Raw genomic sequence first — 25365 nt, forward strand, 5'->3', positions numbered from 1 at the left:
GCTTAACCTAAATTACTTCAGTGTTCATATTTCTTTATCTGCTTTACACTTGGGGCATGATAGCTTTCCTTTTCAACCACATCTTGAATTAGATTTGAAGGACAGAGGCAAAAATACTTCATATTTAAATTAAACAATTGAACTGTAATTGTTGAAACATTCAGTCACATAAAGAAAAAGCTTAAAACAAAAACCAGAATTTACTGTGCAGAGATAAAATACAAGGAAAAGATGATTTCAAGGGACTTCAGAAAATGAAGCAACAGATAATATAAGCCTTAAAGGATATTCACAAGGAACTTAGCATCACATTGTGCATATGATATAGGAATTGTCAGTAGGTGCCACTTCACACAGAGAGTGTGAAAAAAACTGTTCTCAGATGTACTGGGTAAATAAACATTCAGCCACAGAGTTTGGATGAAAATCAGAAAGCAACATGAAACTTATAGACCAGAGATTCAAAAAATGAGTCTCTGATCTGGGCTTTTTTTGTCTATGGATATTCAAATCTAAATACATCACATAATCACAGAATATTCTGATATGTTAACTTAATTTGGATATGCAGAATCAGAAATCAATTTTTGACCAACTAGTCCATGTACACATAATTTAACCACTCCACATCAGCACTTTGGAGTCTGGACTTCACATGGCACCATAAGTTTTTATTTCAGAAATAAAATCAGGTCTTTGGTGATAATTCCTATGTCACATATTATCACTAATAATTCAAGGCAGAATGCACAGCTCCAACCCTAAAGTTCTCTAAGCTTCAGATTTCTGCAGGAATTTTTCCACTTCACTCTTATGTTTATGATGAAGACCATCTCTTATGTAATGCAGTGTTGTTATTCTCAGAATTGTTGACTGGAAAATCTAGAAATGTCACACCAGAGACATGGGAATATCTAACCTATTAAAGCTTCATTCGTGCTACCATATATATTTATTTTTCAGAGTTATGATTTTAAAATGCTGTCTTTCTTTCCTGAATTAAGTGATCCCCTCTTGCAGAGGCCTTCTGCACACCTTGCAGTGTGGGTGTTCACCTTGGGTGACTTGAACGAAACTACTCCCTCAGGAGTAAACTTAATCCCTTGAAAAGTGAACCACTAGTTCATTTACACTCAAACCAAAATTGTAGATGGAGACAGCTGGGCAACAAACCTTGCTAAAAGGAAACAGAAAGGTCTTCAGCTAGCTCTATTTTTTTAATAAAGCCCACGTTGTTTTGATAATTCATACATTCTGGTTGTAGTTACTCTGCAGAACCCTTTTTCAATCTGTCTCATAAGGTAGTCAGACCATGTTAGCATGAGCTTTAGGCTTGTCACAAAGCAAGAGTTGCCTTCTTGAAAGAATCTGAGAGGAAAGTGACCATGAAAAATTAATATTTTTTTTTTCTATCACAGAAGTAATAATTCTGAGTTGGTTTTTTTTTCCTGCATATGGTCTAGTTTTGTGGAGTCAGCTGTATTATTTCTCAGGTGTAGTCTTTACTGTGGGTTGGACAGGCTTCCCTGTTTCCTGAGGCTCACATTTCAGACTATAGTACCTCAAATTTTGCATGTGCAGCATGTACAGTACCTATGACACACCGAAACTATATTCTGCATTTAAATAGTTTATTGACACTGATAAAATACTCTGTTTGCTATTCCATTTAAGGATAGCTGATTTAACTTTCATAAAGTGCAAATAAAATGCACTTAAAATACAGTCAACTTATCCTGAAACAAGCAATCAGCTAAAGCATAGGACATATCTCATGCATTCAAAGAAATATACTGAATCTGTTGCCTATGTGCTTTATCTTTGCATATCTGCTTCAGAGTTGGGAGAATACATTTACAGCAATGCTGAGCTCAAAGTGCTCAAGGAAAAGAGATAACATCAGTCATCAAATCTGGGGGAAATGTGAAACAGGAAACTTTCTGTAGTCCTGGAGTTTTAACTTCATGATGATTAAATTAGCCGCAGTGACCAGTGACCCTCTCTGGAACAACTAACACTGTTCTGCTAAGTCCAGTATTTGATTGACTGGCGCTTTTCCAAAGGCAAAATACGGCAAAACAATTCCCCCAGTTAAATTCAATAGACACTTCAAAGCTAATGACCATAAAGTTCTGAAATGAAAATAATGCTATTGTGTCCTCAGTGATAACACTTTGTTCTGAGAAAGTGACTGGATCACTCACTGTGACAGATTTGTTTTCTCACAGGACACAATTGAGTAAAAGCTTTAATTTCCTGAATCCCTAAACCAGATCTTTCCCTGCATAGGCTTTACAAACATATCAGCTTTTTTAAAAAAATATGCTAATGAAGAAAATTTCACTGAGTTGATAGTCTTATAAAACCAGCAATCTTAGAAGATTGATTTAAGTATTTCTCCTGTTATATGTCAGACTATATAAGACAGACACCATTTCTGACATACTAGGAACAAGAATTATAATTAAGTGCCTTAATATTCAGATAAACTTTAGTAAGCTTCTATGGTTTTTAACACACTCAAGGTATTTACCATTTATGTAGGAAATTAATGGACTATATTATAAAGACAGATTACATTTTTTAAATATTAAAAAATATTAATATTAAAAAACCATTCAGAGTATGTTTTCTGTTATGCTCTTCTCCACTTAACACTGTACTAATCTGAACCCTCTTTTGAGCGCAAGGAAATAATCCAAGTCCTATGGGTAGGAACCTATAATACTGAGATCTTTCAATTTCTATTGATTTCGGTCTGCATCAAAAAACTGATTCAAATAAATGAGGTTTTTTATTGCCTGAAACGGACTTAGGAGCAGACCTTTACATGACAGCTGAATGTACTCAGCACCTCACAGAATCAAGGTTCCCAAAACAAAAAGCTGAGTTTATTAATGATAAATCAAAATTATTTCATTAGCAGAGCTTTATATCTTTGCCATAACAAAGTTACATTAAGTGTGTCTGAAGTGATTACTTTCACATTGGAATGAACAGCTTATAAATTATTTGATTAAATGACATCTAATATACTTTTCTCATAGACATTTAGGAATTGTTGAAGGCTTAAACTTTTTTAGTCTTTTTTATAGTCTGCCAGAAAAGAACTCTATGAGAGGGAATAAAGATAGCAGACACATCCTTTGGACTACTCAGAATTGGTGTATTTTCCCTCCAAACTGTATCTGTACATATAGCCATATTTTATCAATTAATGCAAAAATTTTTAAAAATATTTCTAATTATTTAGCACTATTTATTACACATAGCTTTGAAACATATTTGGTGTTATTTTTAGCTGTCAGTTTTCATTATCTATTCATATATCCAACATCATGGTGGAACTAGAAAAATCTCAAATTTACTATGAAAACAAAGTCAAATATGAACACATAACCATCAGAAAAACAGCAAATACTGTATTGAATAATCTATCTTCAAAAACAGTCAACACAGCAATGTTTCAATGCCCATACATTCTAAAGTAAAGATAATGAACATGAGATATTGATCTTTACTGGGGATTTAAAGTGATTTCCTAGGTATTTTCAATTATTTTCAATATCATACCGAAAATAATTTACGAGTTTTTTTCTAATGTGCCATTTCAACACAGCCCCTTTAAATTTAGCAGAGTGTTTTGACTCCAAAATGTTTGTTTTGAAAGTGACTTTCTGTGTAATTTATCCTTGTGTTTGGCAAATACTCCCATTTTCCAGCTTCCCATGCTTTGGAAAAATAACTTACAGAATCATATAAATATGGAATTGTTTAGGTTGGGAAAGATCTCTAAGATCATCCAGTCAAATCATAAACTTATCCCTGCCAAGCCCACCATTAAACTGTGTCCCTAAATGCCGCATCTACTTGTCTTGTAAATCCTTCCAGGGATGATGCTTCAACCACTTTCCCAGGCAGCTTATTCTAATGATTAACACCTTTTTGGTGAAGAAGTTTTTCTTAATATCCAATCCAAACCTCCCTCAACACAATTTGAGGCCATTTCCTCTCATTCTGGTGCTTATTATTTCTGAGAATATTCTGACCCTTACCTCACTACAATCTCCTTCCAGGTAGTTGTAAGAGAGTGATAAGGTCTCCTCTCAGCCTCCTTTTCTCCATGTTGAACATCCCCAGATCCCTCAGCTGCTCCTCATCAGACTTGTGCTCCAGATCCTTCACCAGCTTTGTTGCTCTTCTTTAAACATGCACCAGCACCTCAAAGCCTTTCTTGTCATGAGAGGCCCAAAACTGAACACAGGGTTTGAGAAGTGGCCTCACCAGTGTCGAGTCCAGTGGGATGATCACTGCCCTGATCCTGCTGGTCACACTGTTTCTAGCAGAAACCAGGATGCCATCGGCCTTTTTGGCCACCTGGGCACACTGGTGGCTTGTGTTCAGCTGGCCATCAACCAGCACACCCAGATCCTTTTCCGCCAGGCAGCTTTCCAGCCACTCTTCCTCAGTTCTGTAGTGTTTCCCAGGGTTGTCGTGACACAAGCGCAGGACCCATCACTTTGCCTTGTTGAATCCCAAAAAAGTGGCCTCAGCCCACCAATCTACCCCGTCATGATCCCTCTGTAGAGCATATCTACCATCAAGAAGATCAACACTCACACTCAACTTGGTGTTTTCTGCAATTCATTACTGTTCTGATGAAATCTTATTAAAATGCTAGACATAGGCTTTGCTATCTGAATGTGTTTTTTTGAGTATTCATATCTCACATACATTAGTGTTTTTTTAATGGAAATATTTTTTTTTTTACTTGGCTGTTGGACTGAGGAATTCCTATTCCGTAACATGGCTTGCTTTACATTCACTGTCCACTCACCACCCCTTGACCTTCCATCCCAAAATTACAGTTGGCAAAAATAGGCAAGCAGATCACTCTCACAAATATACAGTCCTCTTATCAATTCCCACAATATGGAAGAAGAGAAGGAACAAATGGAGGGAAGAGAAGAAAGGAAGGAAGTAGGCAACCCAAAGAAACTTGCAAATGTCAAGGTCAGCTCAGAGTAGTGATCCATGTAGGTCCCTTCCAACTCAGCATATTCTGTGATTAACCTTCAGCTTTCCTAACTCCTGTATCAGATGCTTTATATGGTCTTACATTATTTAGTCTGAAGTAAACATTTTAGAAGGAAATTATAAATACTGTAAAATCTCAGAATTATAGGGTATTCATGGTCATATTTTTGAAATGAGTAATTGGCCTCTGGTTGAGATCAAGAAGCCCAAGTCTATTGATAATCTGGTCCCAGTTACAAACACAGAGCTCTGCAAAATTTGATCATGAAAGACTGAGCTCTAAAATCTTAATAGCTTCATAGGAAATTATGTTAACATTAAAATCTTGAGCCTGTGAACAACCTTTGAATAAAAGATAAGGGGATTATTTTGAGAAACTAACAACTAGGTTTATTTCTGATCTAGTGGCTTAGGAAAGAGCTCGACTTTCCTTGTAAATGTGCTAAATACGTAAGTACATTGTGATTTTTTTGTTTTGATTTGATTTGTGTTTTACCAAGGCTGATATGATTTTAGAAATTTTGGAAAATTACCATCAACATCCAGAAACATAGATTTAGAGAAGCATAGAACACATGGCTGAAAAAATCCAAAAGGATCGTGGCCTTAGGTATTGTTTCCCTCTGAGGTAACCATGTTCCCTGAGAATAACTCCACTGTGCCACACTCTCACCAGCCTCTGTACAGCTGCCTTTAATGTTGAAGCTTAAGGGTCCATATTCCGTGTAACACAGGTCAGAAAGGATAAGCTAGCTGATACATTACCATAGCCCAGTGAATCCTTGTGCATAGGTAGGAGCTCAGGGCTTCCAAGTGATATTCCCAGGACACTGTAAATCTATGCCTGTGTTTTTTAGTTGTATTTTCACAGCTATGCTGCATTCAGTTTTGAAGCTTACATGATCACTGAAGGCTTGGGGTCACCACACTGAATTGTAGTATTAATGGTACCTATCAGTTAAAACTGCTTTGAAAGTAAATATATATGCATATTTCAAAATATTGAAATAATATCCTAATTAAGCTATCCGTTCAAACACATATGAAGTGTCTATACTTTAGGTATCCTCATAGTAGATATCAATCCACATTCAGTGTAAAGTCTAGTGACATCCATTTTCTTTCAGAAATATGCTCACCTTTTAACATTTTCATTTGAACTGCTATTGGCAAGGTGGCCTTGGTCAGTTGTATAACACAGTAATGTGGCACTGCATCAGCTTACTGAATTTAGTCTAGTCTGAAATCTGGCAGCTCCTTTCCTCCAACCCAAGCCATTAAACTTTCCTTTCCCGTCTTTATTTCTATGCCTCATCACAATAAACACATGGGGAAATTGAATGAATGCACAATTTTAGGTAACAAACTGGGACCATTGTTTCTTTAATGTTAAAAATCACTGTAGCAAATTCTATCGGTTTTCACAATTAACCTTCAGAAAGTACTGCATCTATTGTGTTGCTTGGCCATTAAGAGACAATTTCAGTATTAAATACACATGCAACAAAGGAACCAAATGACCTTGCTGTAGCTATAATCCAAAACATACAGAGTGATAGATTCTCACTACTGAAGCTCCTAAAGAAGCAAGGGAATATTGAAATGTATTGCCTCATATACTTTTAAATAGTCTTGAATGTTTATAATAAATGTTTATAATAAATAGGTTGTCATACACCAGTTGGAAATGAGCTGAAAAAAGAATTCAATGTGAATGTAATACAGGAGTTTAGTGGAGGACTTATCAGACACTTGAATTACAGAATCACAGAATATGCTGAGTTGAAAGGGACCCACAAGGATCATTTAGTCCAACCCTTAGCCCTGCACAGGACACTCCTTAAGAGTCACACATGTGCCTGAGAGTATTATTCAAATGCTTCTTGAACCCTGTCACCAAGTTGCTGTGACCAAGCTCCCCAAGCTCTGAGGAGTTTGTTCCAACATCCAACCACCCTCTGGTTGAAGAACCACTTCCTAATACCCAACCTAAACCTCCCCTGACACAACTTCAGGCCTTTCCCTTTGACCCTGTCACTGGTCACCACAGAGGAGATCAGTGTCTGCCCCTCCCATTCCCCTCATCAGGAAGTTGTAACCGCAATGAGGTCTTCCCTCAGTCTCCTCTTCTCCAGGCTGAATAGACTAAGAGACCTCAGCTGCTGCTCATACGGCTTCCCCTCAAGGCCCTTTCACTGTCTTCGTTGTCCTCCTTTGTATGCTCTCTAAGAGATTAATATCTTTCTTATATTGCGGTAACCAAAACTGCACACACAATCTCTTTGGCTTTCAAGTACAGAAGTGTTTGCCTAATTATGTAAAGCTGATTCTCTTAAATATGCTGATTCAGAGTAATCCGGTTGAGGCATTCAAACAATTCAACATGAAACTTGATGTACATAATTAAATTTACCTGCACACAAGTATTTTATAAAAGTAGATAAATTTACTTCAACATCACTGCAAATAGTAAGATTATTATTATTATTATTGTTATTGTTATTATTATTATTTTAAGGGGGAAATACTCTCTCAAAATACATCCAATACAGAAGATAATGAATTTACAATGAAAAATTAAACACGGACTTTGGAAACGCATAGTTCCAAGTAACCTGTAGAAATAAGTATTACTAGATTATTTCAATGAAGACCTAAAAGGCTGAAGACAAAGGAATGAACTGTGCAGTTTCTTCTGGTGTATGTCCTACCTTTTTACATATAACATTTTAAAAATAAAGTATGAATAGTATATATCAAAGATTATTGAATTGGTCAATAAAATACTAATACCCTAGCTAATTTCTAACTACTATAATATCTGCATTTTGATACGGAGCAGCTATTAATTTCATGACCACATACATGATCTAGATTCCTTGATCTGACATCTGTGCTCTAGAAATCAAGAATGCCAAGTCCATATTACATCTTTCAAAAGGTGCAGCAACCTATCACTGCAGTAGGCAGCTTGCCATAAATATAAGCGAGAGCTAGAGCGAAATTCCAGGAAATGAAGATTAAAGGAAACCACTTTGAAATTGGCTGAGCTGAGCTGAGCAAATTAAGGAATTCATGTACCTCCTAATGTTGTAAATCAACTTACGATGTACAGTCCCTGCCTATTTAATTAACAGCTTCATATTCTGCTAGCAAAATAGGGTCACAAGGACAAGATATAGAATGTGCAGTAATTTCACCAAGGTCTGCATTACTTCTAAGGCCAAAATTCTGGGTTTTTTCAATTAATATAACTCCTGAGTTATAATCAGGAAGATGTTTTTTAGCTTCTTTCTTCTTTACTGTTTATTGAATTCCCTTTACCTCTTTATCTGTGTGTTCATGCCCACTTTTCATATTCCTTCACAATCTTAGTCCTATGGTAGCTGATTAGGTCAGCAATTCTTCGGTTTGATGTACAAAGCTCAAATGAGTGCAATGTGTAATGAGGCCTGACAGCATTCAAAATGATAGTTTTTAAGCTGTAACAGCCATCAGTTCTGTAGTTAAATGAGTACTTTCAAATGGAACACATAAATGTAGATGTTTATTCATGAGAGCTTCATGTACAAACAAGGATATTTTTGCACAGTAGCAAACATGCAATAAACCTACATGGAAATATCAGAGGCTATTCTGAACCCCAGAAATTAAACTATAGTTCTTCATTCTCCCTAGAAAACAGTATTCAGAATGGAAAATTCAGACTGTACATAAAAGGAAAACTTTGAAGGTATTGGGAGAATTTAAACAGTGAATGTTGAGCTTACCTAAAAAAAATAAGGCTGACAAGAAAAAAGAAAATGGGGATTAATGATAAGAAACAGTCCAGTGTGATAATTCATAGATGTCAGTTTGGGGAAGTAGGGATTTATAGACCTGAATCCTTCCACTCATCTGAAATAATGGACTCTGCACAAGCTTTCTAATCATTAAGATATAAAAGAAAGCATATTTTCTTCCAGACATTTTCTGGGAAAATATAAATTGCAGGAAACACACCACCACCACCACCCCCCATTCCTACCTGGAAATGAAGTGGTATTCTCTCCAAGTTTAAAGTGAAAGATTAGTTTATTGCTGGGACTGTTCTAGGAGGATATTAATCTGAGTCAAGAAACTTTACATTAGTTTAAAACACTGAATAGTACTGCATATTTGACAACAGTTGGGTTTCCAGGAAATTAATTCTCATTAACACTTTAGAATGCTGTGATTATTGACTGTCACATGCAGATATGGAAAACTAAATTTTCTATGACTCTTTACTCTAAATTTTTATCTAAAATGGAAGTACTCTGGACTTCCTTAACTGGTCCATGAGGTTGATTTTTACACAGTTAAAACGAATGCAAAATTCATGTAAATAGACATAAAAATATGGTTTGATACTAATAATACACCATTAAGCACCCATAAATTAGCATACGGCCCAGAGCAATGCATGTGGCTGAACACAACTGAATTAATCAATTGCTCAATCACTCTACAGCTTTAGAATTATTTATAGAACCCTTTCCTTAAAAATCTCTTTTTTTTTTTCTCTCACTATTTCCAGAAAATGTATGTAAAATAATCTGTGGAAAATTCTATGATAAAATTAATAAGAGTAGAAGAAATAATTTTCTGTGATTTGAAGGAATAATTTCTTTATCAGTTTCCTAGTCTTTAAAATAAAGTAAGAGATAACTGGTTTTCTGATTTTTTATTGTTACTACTATTGGCAATTAAGACAACTTGCTTAAGAATGAACTGAACATTGATAAGGCTTTTCAGTGAAGAAACAGGAATTTTGGAATGTTCTCAAAACCTTGTGGAAATGAGATCCAAGTGTACTAAAGTTTTCTTCACACTGTCTGCTCCTCGATTTGGTATCTGTTGCCACTCTGATTATGTCAGGGTCCACAGTGTCCACAGTGAAGTTCAGTGCAGCTGGGAATAATTTCCTGAAAAGAAAGTTGACAAAGAAGGAATATCTAGATACTTGTCTGCTGACTCCCTTTCTAAATCAGTAGTAAATTACATAATAAATTTTGACTTCAGCCCATCTTGAAAATAAGTTTGTGCTCACTGACCACCCAAGATAGATATGAATGAATATCATTGCCCCGCTCAAGGCCAATCACTTTTTCATATTCTGATTCATGGAACATGTTGGAGGAATATAGCCCTCTTCTTCCCTGTAGAGTATGTATTTATAGTCATCTTTTTCCATCCTATAGAAAGCCATTCTTTTCAACGGTATGTTAGTATAGGACTAATACTTAATGAAAAAAGATATAATGCCAGAAAGTCAAAAGACTTCAGTCCCCTGACTTTTTTCTTTTATTTTAATACAAAGTGTACTATGCTACAGGAGTTGGAAGACAAAGAATAATGAATTTCTGTAGGAACTGTGTCAGAAATCCTGTTTGAGTGTTTATCACTATGCTTTATCGTATGTTGATGTATAGGTTTTCTAAAATGTCCCTCAGATTTGCACACATACTAAAGTAAACAAATCTGCAATGAATGTGAGTTGGTCCCCCTTCATTTTTGCCCCAGTAGGGCGGTAATAAAATATCCATATGACAACCACTAAGTATGTTTCTCAGTGCTACTGAAAATAGGTTTCCATGTGAAAATATTAATTAATGAAAAAGAGATTTTCAAAGAACCTATCCTAAACTCCGGCAGAGATTTTCTGATATAGAAAAGATCTTAGCTAGTAATTTCACAATCCAGGGCATTTATACTGAAGATATAAGTCCTCCTTTCATGTCAGATATTATTCAAGATAACAATTATGTATCACATTTCCACGGTTTTATGAGCATGAACTTGAGTTCACCACAACCTAGTAGTTCCTTAATATATATCAGATTCTTGATATACCATAAATGATCAGTCATTCTACGTGTGTTTACCTGTACTTTTTCTTATCTGTTTATTTGTCACTTATTTGTCTGTGAATATACGTTCCAAAAAAAAAAAAAAAAAAACACAAAAAAACCAAACACTAAACCTCAAAGAAACCTAAAGAAATTCCCAATCTTCAAGATAATATTTCTCTATCAAGAATTAGACCAATTGTTTTTTAAATGTGGGAAGAATATTACCTGCTCTTTTATTGAGATTCATTATTTTCTACTCTTCTAAGTTAAAGTGAATTGTTTTATCTGGGTGTTATTGATCATGAACACTGAGCAAGTTCCCCAGGAACTTATTGATTTTGGTGTCATTACAATATGTGTTTCAATTGCAATTTCAAACCTGATATAGCATCCAACATCCTCTTAACCAGTATCACTTTCAAAAAGCAGTCTATTAAGCATGGTCATTAATGATCCTCATTTTGTTATTTCTAATTTTAAACCTTCAAATAGATGACATTCCAGATCTATACACAGCACACAGCACATGAGGTTATAAATTTGCTTCATGACAGATATTACATATTAATCCCATTTACGTGTTATAGCAGAACCGATTATTTAACTGGGGAGTTACTCTGCATGATGGAATGCACATGTTGACATACTTCAAAGAGAGTAACTTCCCTGCAAACATAAGTCATGGGCCACTTAAATGACAGAATTTGTTTTCTGAGTCAGAAATTACTGGGCAATGTGGGCATCTTAAAACACAGTTTTTAAGTGCAAATATAGAGAAACTCAAGTACCACACAACAATGTCTTTATGTGTTCATACGTGTTTATATGTTTGGTTGGTTGTGTAACCTCACTTGCCATAATGAATTAAATTTTCCCCAAAAGGATCATAATGGCTATCCAAGTGGAAAAAAAGCCACAAGAGATGAAATGCAGAGTTCATCAAAACTAGCAAGTAATTTCTGTGGGATACGTACATCTATTTGCATTACATAAGGATGTATGTGGACAAAGTGCATTGTCCTTAGTTAAAATGTACTGAAAATAGATTACTAATATGTTTGATTTTTTTGAGCGCATATTTTTTATACTTTTCTTAGTTTTCTCAGGAAAAAAATATCAATCCCACTGCATAGAAATTACTTCAATGAAAAATTTGATTTCTCACTCCATCAAAACTCATTGAAGAAAGGTCCTTTTCACAAAGAAGATGGAGAAGTAGATAGGAATTGCATTTAATAATGTAAACATGATGTGTCTTTTCATTTCAAGTGCTGGTATATCTTTTCCCAGGATATTTTTGCTTCATTGCATGTCATGTTCTAGACTTGAAATACCATCTGACATTGATCAACATCCAAACTGAAATCTGAGTATCATATAAATCATATAAAGGAAGGTAAAGGAAGAAAATTGGCTAATGCCAAAGGACATTTTTAGTTTCAACATCTTTTTATTGTCAGATTTCTTTCCTTTTCATTAGGATCCCTACAGATTTATGCGTCTGTGTGTATATTTCTTGAGCTTAAGTAGACTTTGCTGAACAGATCCTTATGTGAATATTTTCCAACTCAAAAGCACTGTATTTCTGAAATGTCATATAAAATACCTGATAGACATGGTACTGAATGCTTGAAAAACTTCTAATACACATGCAGGTGTTCTAGATTAACAATGTACTTTGACTTCTAACAAGGTATTTCAAAAGAGTAAAATATGATCTGTCTTAGCTTACACAGTTTGAGGAAAAACTGCAGGAATTTTTGTTATACTTTTCTTCCATTATCTATGTTGTAACTCATAAAAAACACAGTATAAAAGACTCAGCAAAATATTAAAAACAATGAGCCTAAATTGAGTACTTGCTTCAGGACAAGTGACACTTGGGAAACAGTAGAAAAGAGAAACAACTTTTCAGACAAGTGTCTGTTGTTATAGTTTTGTATACAAGCACCGAGAGCTGTGAGACTGCCAGATGAACGTTCTGAATGAGTTCCCAACACCCTGCCCACACTCACTTCTTTCCACCTTTCTTCTTTGGATTGTTCATCATCTTTTCACCCAGAATCCAAACGTATGTGGTATCTGAAACAAACTGAGTATACTAACACTGAAGGAAATGAATGAAGAGTATGATGATAAACCGGAGCAGGAATGGGGGTAGAAGTGGTGCAGACAAGGTCCGTCATTTAGATCTTGCTGAGAAATAAATCAATTACAGGTGTTCTCAAAAAAAAGTTTCAATATGTAGGCAATCTACAGGCTCAGGTGGCTGGTCAAAGGTTCTATTACCTCTAAAGAAAGTTTCTTAAACTCTTCAGAAGAATTTCTGTGGTGATAACCTGTGTCAGCCAACTAGACCTCCTTGATCCTCAATCCAGGTGTTGCGGTATACGGCTGAATTCTGTTTTTCCTCAAACTGAGTAGCTGCATCCAAACTCCTATGGTAAATTCTACCTATGACACTATGACACTATGGCACTTTCATTAAAATTAACACACCATTTGTATGAAGTGTCTTCCTTTTGCAGCACTAAAGAGTGCTCAAATGATAAAAAATATTAGTTCTTTAGCATTTGAGTATCAGATATGAGGCATTATAAGTCCCATGGAATCTATTAATAAAAATACATTTGTGACAAGTAGATCAAACCTAAGCCAAAATCTCCAGTGTGATTTGCGCTACAGAAATAACAAATGCAGGACTGACCTGATTCTTTTCCTCATCTTTCACGGCTTTACCTTTTTGGAGGAAGGAAAGGAAACTTGTGTTTACACATTCTTTATTTAATGGGTTATATATTTTCAGTAAAGATGTTTGTCAAAATAGATGCCTAATCAGAAGATTCCACATCATTAAGCATTTAGAAAACCTGTGTTATATCATATCTGTGCATATGCTTCAAATTAAGACATGGTTATCACCAGTGTACATCTGTTACCAGATTAGTGTAGATAATATTTTCTCATTGGAAGGGACCCCAGAATAGCAGTGATCAGGATATAAACATGTTCTGACATTGCTACTTATCGAGAATTTTTTCATCTTCTGTGAAAAAAATATCAGTGAACTTCAAATCAGATGCAAATATTGCTGCAGTAAAACTGGCCAAACTGCAGTATTAGCAACTGAAGTTACTATAAAATTTTTACTCCCATAAAAAAATGAGAAGAGACTTTGAAAGAGAATAGGTTTGCTACTCTTTAAAACAAAGCTCAATCATAAATGTTCAAGGTGTTGAACTTGCAACCCGGTAAAACATTAATTTTGACTACAATTTCCAAAACATCTTGATTGAAAATAATGCCATGATTGGGATATTTTGGGAATGGAATGGTTTGCAAAGTGTGACAGCAGCAGCAATATTGTTTTTTTCTTTTTGTACGAAAAAATTCCATGACACTCAGATGTTATTTCAGCAGTTATTATCTAAAATGTAATCTTTTTCATCTGATAAAATTTTATCTTTTATTTCAGAGTTTCAGAGAATGCAGCTAATCATTTCTAGGAGTTAGTGTTAGGTTACAGTTCTCTAAATTAAAAATGAAATTGTGTCAAATTACATTATGAAGTCTCATCTTAGGTTCCTAATATCTAGTATTAACACGTTCACAGTCACTGTTGATTTGCAAAAGATGAGAGAGCTTAATATAAGATTTGCACACAGACTTGGCAGCACAAATATCTTCATAAAATCATAGGATGGCTGAGATTGAAAGAGACCTGGGAAGGTCATTTGGTCCAAACTTCATGGTCAAGTCAGGACACCTACAGCTAATTGCTCAGGACTATGTCCAGATGACTTTTGAATGTTCCCAGGGGTGGAGATTTGCAACTTCTCTATGCAACCTGTACCACTACTTGGTCATCCTCATGGTAAAAAAGTGTTCCCTTATGTTCAAAGGGAACTTGCTCCATTTCAGTTTATGATTTCCCAGTTTTTCCATAAGAGAAGTTACTTTTAATGAATATGATATGTATTGGGCATATGATGTCAAAAAAAAAAAAAAAAAAAAAAGAAAGCCAGAAGGACTTTAACTATATTATATGACCTCTGTTTTGCAGAAAGATTACCATAGAAAATGCTACTGACCTCTACTGTCAATGTGCTAACCTCCACCTTGTTTAAAATGCTGTTCTCTTTAGTCATAGACCTTAATATTATTCTGTCTTCTATTTGCTAAAAAAATTATCAATTTTGTGAAAATATGTGTTAAATAATTCAATAATAACCTTTCCTCTGACCCTTAAATATAATTATCAACGAACACAGAAATTCATTTTTGTTACTTCAAAACATATAACACTGTGATTGTCCCTCTTGACAACAACCAAGTTTTGGAAACAAGGGGCTTCAAAGTCCATTGCACATCATACCTTCTAATTACAGAGCAGCTAACATTTCAGACTATAATTTCCAAAGGAGGTCAGTGTAGCCAGCTCCTCTGCTTTGTGTTTTTTCCTCAGGGGTCTGTTTTCCAGCAGAGGTCAGCTTCATTTAGAATGTAGGTAAGGAAATGTTTTTATTTCACAAACATACTTGTCCACCTTTTCTGTCCTTAGTTTTCATTACCAGAAAGGATAGGAAAGTACTAGTCCTTCTTTTTCTTCTTTAAAAAAAAAAAAAAAAAAAAAAAAAAAAAAAAAAAAAAAAAAAAAAAAAAAAAAAAAAAAAAGAACAACACATATTTGAACTTCTAATAGATTTGTCTCTGCTGAAAATTTGTTAAATATTACATTGGTAGGTACAAAAACTAGTGTAACAGTGGTGGTCTAAATCGATGCAAACAGAAAGTCCTTCTTTCTATATTCTCACCATTGATTAGGGAAAATTCATAAACTTTCAAAAATATGATGTCACAGCTCTTAACAATTTGGCTAACGTTACTGATCGTTGCTTGATTCTCTAAAACAATATTCACAAAAGTGCACTATCTTATTCTGAGGCTCAATCAGAAGGTGGAATTTAATTCAAAGGACTGATTATTTGCAAAGTGTGAATGTTCCTGAGGATCTGGAGTTGAAACTGGCTTATTTTATATGACCACAATGGAGTTAAGTACTGGACTTGCCCATTATGAGGTTTGGTACATCTTATCAAACTATCCTATGGATTAAATCAGTCTGAACACAGTAATTTCACTAGTGGAAAAGGGTATCATGGATTCATCCCTCTGAATCGGTTTGAGATCAATGCAATGCAGACAAAATAAAGCACAGACACATAATCAGTGACTGCTGCATTGCTGTTTTGTTCTGTTGCCTCCCAGCATTGGTGGTTGCACATCATGCTGAGTTGCAAACAGCTGGGTACTGGCGGTGCTATTTCTGAGTGTTGTCTATCTGCCTGCCATAACAGGATCATCTTTCCACAAATGACTTCTGTGCATACTTAAGAAAACTAACAATGATTTTCATTTCTCAATGCAACTTTGAGTAATCAGAAAGTTCTCAATCACAGTTAATATATTTTTCATTTTCCCTGTAATGTTCCCCACGTTCAAGATGAAAGAAATTGCATATGAATGACAAACTAACAAGTTTATAGTTGGCCATACTGTTTACCTTATTTTTGCAAATTGTATGCAGCAGACAATTCAATGACCTCCCAAAATTCCAGCACACTTTCTCAAGTCCAATTTTACATAAATCATCTCATATTTGTTGTTTCCATCCTATATCAGTCTGTTTCTCTTTTATTCGTGCACAATGCCATGAATCTTGTCTGACATCATGTGTCTTAGCTGTAAAGGTGATAATTTCCTTCCCTGAGAACAATCACAATTAGAGTTGTTTATGTGACTGACCCGCTGCCTTTTAAAGTCTGTTTTAATTGGTTTAGCTTTTTTACTGAATAAGCTTTCCATCTTTCTCTACTAACACTATTTGGCAGTCTACCACAGCTAGTGACTCTGTTAGTTTCAAAACCATTGCATATAATATGAAATAAGCATAGTATATTTTATAATGTATATTATCTGTTTCTGTATACCTTGTGAAATAGTGAAAATTATACTGTTGTGTCAGGGATGTAGTCAATGCTAGCAAAAACAAGAGTGCTTTTAATTCTGTTTGAAAAAGCTCTAATTAAACACAATCAAAAATATCCCTCTTAATCATCGCTTTTGAAATACTGACTATTAGGAAAACAAAATTAAAGAAGCAAAATTTAAGAGTGGAATAAATATCACTTGAGGAGAAAAAGTATAAGGAAAACAAAAGAAAAAAAAAGAAAAAGAAAAAAAGCCCCTCAATTTTACTTAAATGTTTATTCTGGGTTACATTTAAAAGAAGAAGGTGAAAATTTCTGCAGTATTTTTACATTGTAATCCATGAGTCTAAACAGTTGTAAAGCCAGTAGCAAGTACATAGCTCAGTGCCTGGTATAAACCTTATCTGTCTTTGTTGCCTTGCTAAAGAAAAAGGAAGAATAAGTATAAGCTGCAATCATACTTCACACCATGTATCTTTTTACTTTCCAGAAAAAAAGACAGAGATACAATTTATTGGCAGAGATGTAGTCCAGGCCCATTAAGAAGATACATGTTCCCTGCAGAAATTCTGAATTTCTGAGTTCCCACTAAAGTGTGAGCACATTCTGAGTCTTTCCTGATAAGTAACTGACTCCTTTTAATAACAGCTGGCAGAAGGAAGCTGTTAATACTTATCAGTTCTCGGTTCAACAGCTCCCAAACTAAATCCTTTTTCTTTTCAGTTTCATGTAAGAAAGCACTGTACTATTTGGAGTGCACTAAATAGCATAAGGCATGAAGCTTTTATAACAAAGACTGGTGAATGTAAATAAAATGTTGTTCTATAGAATATTTTATTATATATTATGTATTATTCACCTTATATTTTATACTTTGTAATATGTATATTATGTATAATATATTTTATATTCTCATGTATTCTATGAGTTATGTGCTATTATAGTATATAAATTGTTGAATTATATCTATCTATCTATATGCCTATTACAAATGTCCTTCATAGGGCCGGAGGACAATATATCATGCTAGAAATTGCTGGCTAGGAGTTTTAAAACTGCTGGAGCAACTTTAGCCTACTCCACTGGCAACCTCAACTTCGACTTAAAAATGATGGGAGGCATTGGAGAGGGCTTAAAATTCTTTATGAGACTGAGGGCCACCACGCAGTGGAAGATGACTAGGTCTCATTTCTTGCACTTCTAAACTGAGGAGATAGTCTAAAAATATTGAGGCTCAATTGGTTTGTCACCCATCCTTGGAGTGCATCTCACTCCCTGTTACTTCAAAGAGCAATTAAATAACAGAGGTGGCAGACAGACAAAGGCATCAGGACTGAATGCCTAAAATAAATGCAACAACCTATGCTCTATGAAAACAGTTAGATGTTGGTTTCAAACATTTGGAGGAGCAATTACAGAAGTAAAGCATGTAAGGAACCATGTACAGAATGCACAGAAGAGAATTGCTTTAAGGTAAACCTTTCTCTGCTATTACTGGATGGTGCACATTTTTTGCTATTATCAACCAATTGTATGCAATAACTTGTATGCCTTAAGGTATGTAATGTAAATGTAATGGCCAGTCTTCGCGAACAAAGAACCGGGGAAGGTCTTTCCACCTTCCAGCCTGCGCATTGGATTTTTTAGGTGAGACACAGTGTGCGCGGAACTGACCCCACCCTTTAATCCTGAGGTTCATTTGCCGGGGCCAAGCACACTTGGACGGTGGCAGTGAGGTCCTCAGGACGTAGATGGATTGCCTTACGGGCTAACGAGCTCCATCTGCCCGGGGAGGGGCCCCGACCGGGAATCGAACCCGGGTCTCTGCAGTGACAGTGCAGTGTCTTTTCCCCTAGACCACCGGGGGCTCCCATTAAGGTATGTAAAATTGTGCTAGATGCCCATGTTTAGGTTATGGACACCTAATCAAAGTGTCATGAAACTCTTATTCCAGTTTTTAGGTCTGGATTTGTCACCAAATGCTTCAGAAGAATGGAGGTTCTCACTCCACAGTGCTCTGTTTCTCCCAGGACAACATTACTAATGTATTTGTTTACTCCTACGTGTACTTAGGGCTTTTATGTTTTCTGAAACTTTGAAGTGTGTTTGAAGAACTCCCTTATTTCTCTGCTTGGTCAAGAACCTCTTAGTTTTCTCATGTAGTTTTAACTGTTCTCTGAAAAAAAAATGCCTGTGTCAGTAACTTTCTGAGCTAAAAAGTCTGAAAATATCTGACACCCTTCCTATTTGCATATAGTGTTGGGAAATTAGTCGACTTGTGAAAAAATAATAGTATACAAATAACACAAAGAACACTGAAAGAGAGCCATGCTACTTTGAGAGGAGAGATTTCACCTCTACACGTTTTCCTCTTGCTTCTGCGTTTGGCCATAAAAAACGGCCAATGGCTATTGTATCTGGGTGGAGTGGAAAATAATGACCAGAATTAGGAATTAAACCAATATAATGTCCATTCTGTGTATAAAACAATATATGCAAAACAAAGGATGAATGTGTATAAACATTTTCATATGTGTGATCTTTCTGTGAACTCTGTGTGTGTAGTACTTACTTCATAAGCAAAATACATAAGTATTCCTTAAGTACCACAGCACATACCTACATAGAAAAACACAAAGAACCTTTCTCTGCAGAGGATGCATTGTATCAACAATACACTGACAGACTGCATGTCACCTTGCTTAGAGTGAGAAGTGTGTTTCACTGCATTATAAAGAACTTGAGAATGTTGGTCAGCTTCAGTCTGCATCATCATGTGAACTCCATTACTTCAGATGATATACAGGAAGGTGACAGGTAATTTTATAAAGCTAGATTTTATCATTTCAAATCATCAATAATCTCACTCATCACTGACTGACAGTGAGAAAGTGGACCTCTGAAGCTACACTGTCTGATCCACTTTGCAATATGAACTATTAGAGTGGCTGAGATGGAGTTGAGCACCAAATATAAGAGAACCAGGGGTTAAAGATGATGAGACTAACAGAGAGACGAAAGGAAATGCAGTGTACCAGGTTGCTGGGGCAACACAATTTAGCCAATAAAACTGTCTTTCTTATGTAAACAAATACAATTATGTGTCAGTGTTAATTATTGTACTAGGGTCTAGATTAATGGAATCCTACAATGTAGCTTTTGTCACCTATAGCTCCATCTCATTCAAATTTTATGTAAATCCTCACCCCTATTTATAGAGGATTGCTGTCAAGCTGTGGTTTTAGTTTTGTAAGAAGTCATGACCTCAGAGATGAGGTCACTAATAAGTGTTCCTAAAATTTTTGTCTTTACTTCCAATTATAACACTTCTCATCTAGGATTTAAATATATTCCTGCTGCATTTGGAGCCTAACTATTGTAGTGTTGTGACACTGCGGGTAGAGAGCCTTGTGCTACCCTCCTGCAGATAACCCAGGACTGACACTGACCCATCTATTTTATTTGCCCTTGATGAAAGAAATAGAAGATAAACAAATCAACAATAACAATAAGAGTTAATTTGACTTCAAAAGCCCCTGATTTATAACAACTGGAGCTGTTGTATTACATAAAAAGATATATATTCTAATTGAAGTTTTTTGACTTTGTCATTGTCCCCTTAATAATATTATGATGGTAGCATAGCAATGCTCAAACTCACTTTTTCCTTGTCAGGAAGAAAATATAGAATCCCTCCTAAATGTACTTCAAGTTCCTTTTTTTACAAAAACAGTCCTGCAAGTGACAGGTAAAGAGCAAGTGGAGCAGGAAAGAGGCTCCATGTGGTATGAAAATTGTGGTTGTCTTGGGTTCTTGCTCTGATCTACTCTGCTCTTGTCTCCCTTGTTGGTTCCTGGTATGGTAAGCAGGGAACAGAGTGTAGCAGGTTGCAAGGAGTGAACTCCCTCCATTCATACAAGGAGAGGTTGTGACACAGAAGGGAAACTCATTAAAAAAAAAGAAAAATAAAAATACAAATACAGTGTCACTCAGATCAGAGGCAGAGCACAACGAAAATCTCACTGTTCAGGCACATCTGTACTGAGTTTATCAGTCCAGTTTTTGGATATCTGCACTTAGTTTATTTATTTCTGTAGTCTCATGTAATTTATTAGGCTTCATAGAAGTCTTCTGTGTGTTTATTGTCACAAATATATGACTAAAATATTTCATTACATTTTGAACAGTTTGGGAAAGAAAACAAGACTGTATCTTCTAGCTTAAAAGTTATACGACAAGAAGTGTTTCTTCATTATATCTGCCCCAAGAATCTGGTATCTACCCACAGTCTTATTTTCTTCAAATAATTATCTTGACCTATTGAAATCTTGTGTAAAATGAGTCATTTTGAGGTTTGTAGTAACTGCTTTATATAGGGTAGCTTATTGTTCATGTGAGTGATGAGTGAGTAGCTGCTCAAAAGACTAATTAACTAAACTATCTAAAAATTAAAGAGTGATTTTTTTTTTTTTTTAAATTCTGGTCATTCACTAAAGTTTCATCCAGAAATTAAAAGCTTTTGAATTCTGTCTTCTTAAGTCACAACAGCCAGAGGGGGTCATAAAGAGCTTGCTTCCAGTTAAAGTACCAGGTTAGGGACTCCTAGAAATTGAAATATATAATATCTTAACTCAAAAAAAAACCCACAAACGTCACAGTTATCTTACCTACCATTTAATTTTCTAAAATCAGAAAAAGGAATCTTTACAGTCTATCCAAAAAAAGAGAACGAGGGTTTTTTCTATGTCTGTGAAATATGATGGGAATTATCTACCCAGTATATATTTCAGAAGAAAGCAATGTTTGTGGGATGAAATAATTTGGGATAAAGTATCAAGTCTGCCTTTCATTTCCTATTAATTCAAGAAAACCTCTGAATTATAAAATTGTGGAATAATTTAGGTAGGAAGGGACTTCTGCAAGTTCCTTATCCAACACCCATGTTCAAAGTAAGGTTAACTTCACCTAAATGAGGTTTTTTAGGGTCATGTCCAGCTGAGGTTTGAAAGTGTCTAGGATGAAGATTTCACCACCTACTTCTCCAATATTTAGGGGGGGGTGGTGTATCTTATATCTGTCTGGAGTTTCTCTTATGGCACCCTGCCTTTGCTGCCTTCAGAGGGACATCATGGTCCATTTTCCTTAGAAATTCTCTAAATAGTGGTCAGTTGTGATTAAACATCCTCCAAGCCCTCCCTTCTCTTGGCTAGTCCATCCCAGCTGTCCCACAGGAAAGAGACTTAAGGCCCTTCACCACCTAAGTGACTGTCCCCTGGCTTCTCTCCAGTTGTTACAGATAATGGGTAACATTGGGCATGTCCTGCATATTAGGTTGTATTCCAGTCCTCACAAGGGATGAGCAGAGGGATCCTGCTCAGTCTCCATCCTTAGAGCTCTACAAGCCAGACTGGGTAAGGCCTGAGCACCCTGATCTGACCTCACAGTTGATCTCATGCTGAATTATCCTATGTCCCTATGAGCAGTGACCTCCTTTAACCTGCCTGCACTTCTGCTGGGGTAGCTCAGTAGGCAATTAGCCTTGGTCACTGCAAAAGCGCGTCTTATTCATGCCTCTGCTGTTCTTGAGAAGCTGAGATAACAGGAGGTAGTATAATGTGCCCCTGCTTCATTTGGAGAGCATTCATTATGTTTGAGTAGTGAACCACTTAAATCTAAGGGTCAAAAATGTAAAAATGACTGGACAGTGCAGGTTAAATATGACATATGCAACAGTGAGATTATTTATTTCTCATTAAAAAAGAAATTCAATTTTATTTTCCTGTCAGCATGCATTAAAGTGAAGATGATTCCACAGTGTATGAGTGACAGTTTATTTGTCTATTAAAAAAATGCTGTCATTCCTCTTTGACCATTTTTTTCCTAAATGAAAAGCAAATCACAATTTTTTTTGCAAGTTTCTGACCTTTCTATGACCCTATATTTACTTGCCAAACATATGTTAAGGTAAAGTGAAATTGCTTTTATTTCTGATATAGAACTATACTGTCTGTGGCCAAGTACTTCGCTAAGAAAAAGTACCTCATCCATTTTTCACTTTTGTAAAAGGAACAAAGAATCTGTTCATTTTACAGAAATGAAAAATGGACCAGGCATTATTTATAACATCTGCCAAAACTCTGGCCAGGCGAGCACCTGTAGCAGCTCTGGAGCAAGGATAGTGTTACTGTATTTTCTCTACTCCTCCTCATATACATGCCGGAATTTCTAAAGGTATTGGTGGCTTTTTGCATGTCAGTAATAAAGAACAGGAGAACAACATAGCAATTAACGATGTTATACAGTCATGCACTATTACAAGGCTGTTAAAAAATTGAGTGATTAATCAGCTGAATGGTTCATTTCTCTTGGAGGTCTAGTGAACAATGAACATTGATTAATGAAGTGGGTTTTTTTCTTTTTTTTGTAAAAATATAAGTTGAAATGAACAAAAATGTTGTCTGTTACCAGGTTGTCCCTATGAAACTAATAAAAAATACAACACAAGAATGGGAAAAAAAGAGATAAATATCAGTGTAAGAGTAAGAGAGGGAAATATTAGCAGCTCTTTTGATCTCGAATCTATAACTGTTTTAAAAGTCATCTTTATATTTCAAATTTCCAAGTGTATTTAAGACATAGAGCACCTTGCTGGCAACAGTGGATCCACAATGGCCATTAAAACTCTAATGTGCATCCTTGCTTTATGATTTGAAGGATTCCTGGTCTTAAAGAAACATCCTAGAAAAGTGTGAGATGTCCTTAAAACTGAAAGACTGTCACAGAAACTGGTCTGAAATCTACAGAAGAGATTAACAGTGGGATATCCTCTATTTGATCACTTCAAAGATTCCTGTAGGTCCCTGAAGCAATAATATTAAACTCCATACTGTCCTTCAACACACTTGACTTTCTTACTATTTTTTGTTTACAGAACCATGATGTTTACTAGGCCAGATCACTGATATTTTATATATAGTGGGTAGATTCTGATTTAATTACATCCCTTTTGAATTAACTCCCTCTCCCACCAAAAGGGATTCAATTCCAGTGTAAAACAACTTTCAACCTAGAGATGGAACAAGGAATCAGAGAATACCCTCAGGTAGATGCCAATTTTCTGATCTCTGAACTCTAAGGGCACAATTGCTTCATAGAGGGATGGTAAATTTTGACTGGAACTCCTGGAGAAAAAGCAGACAGATCAAATAATTTTTCCACTCTCTTTTTCCAAACTCTTTTTTTTAGCTCTCTTCAATAATGCAAATAATAAATCTGCTCTTTATTTGGATAATACTTTTCCTAGCCTTTTAAGGGTTGGCCATGTTGCTGTGACAGAACAACTGTTGCTTAAGCGTTACCAAATACTTACTTTGATTGTTGGAACATATCTATCAGAACCATGCAGAGGTGGTGATTATATTAACACTTCTTACCCTGTGGACAAATAAGGTAAGATGCTCTTAACAGAATGCTAATTTTGTGCTGCTACTACAAAGGGAAAATACAGGCTAAAGAGAAAAACTTGGTGACAGAAATAATTTCGGAAAAACAGCTCACTGGCTGGTGAAGATTGTAGTGTTCTTCAAACCAAATATCGCTGCTCGTTACACATATGAGATGGTATTGCCTATCCAGAGCCTAATTTTGAGCTCATTAGTGAACTTAAAAAAGTCATCCTGCTTTTAATGGTACTTGCCTTTAAAGACATTTGGGTCTGACAAAGCATAACAATAGTATGTAAACAAAGTGAACTGGGAAAAGCAAATAGGAAGAAGAGAAATGAAAAGGGGCTTTATGTTATTGTGTGCAATTAAAGTTGAAATACAAGGCCTTCAGCAGCAGGAGTAAAGCATAACACATCACAGTTTTCTTTTTTCTTCTTTTTTCAGTTTAGTCCTTTGTCTTTCCCCAACTCAACAGCTGCCTTCAACAGTGTTCAGAGGTAGATGTGCCCCTTTCAGGTTCTGTTCTTGAGAAAAGGTCAACAAGAGGCAGGAGAAAACATTAAACAATTTCTTATTTACCTTTTATCATCAAATATAAAGCTAAAACTCTCTTGGTACCCACGAATTTCTGGAGATCACAAATGTGGAAGGTCTTAGAAACGGAGTTAGTCAGAGAGGCTGATAAAGAAAAAAAATAGCTACACCAAAGGGATCAAAGGAAAACATAGGAAGTGCAGAAAGTTTTTGATATTTTTTTCAATTAATAGCTTAGTATATTATTTCCCAATTATTTTCTGTCTTTTTTCTGTGCTTTTCCCAACAAAATAGTTCCAAAAACAAAGGCTAAGGCAATGAAATATGATAGGGGGTTTTTTGTTAAAGAAAAACAAAACTTTCTGTTTACACTAGTAACAGAATTGACTTTGCTTCTCTGCTATTAACACACTGACCACAGTACCATGGGACAATTAGTATATGTGTACTGACTTCATACACAGACTTTAATCCCCTCATCATCTG

The sequence above is a fragment of the Empidonax traillii genome, unplaced genomic scaffold (assembly GCF_003031625.1).
Source record: "Empidonax traillii isolate 1590-97213 ecotype Southwest subspecies unplaced genomic scaffold, ASM303162v1 scaffold355:size2308892, whole genome shotgun sequence".
Classification (NCBI taxonomy): domain Eukaryota; kingdom Metazoa; phylum Chordata; class Aves; order Passeriformes; family Tyrannidae; genus Empidonax; species Empidonax traillii.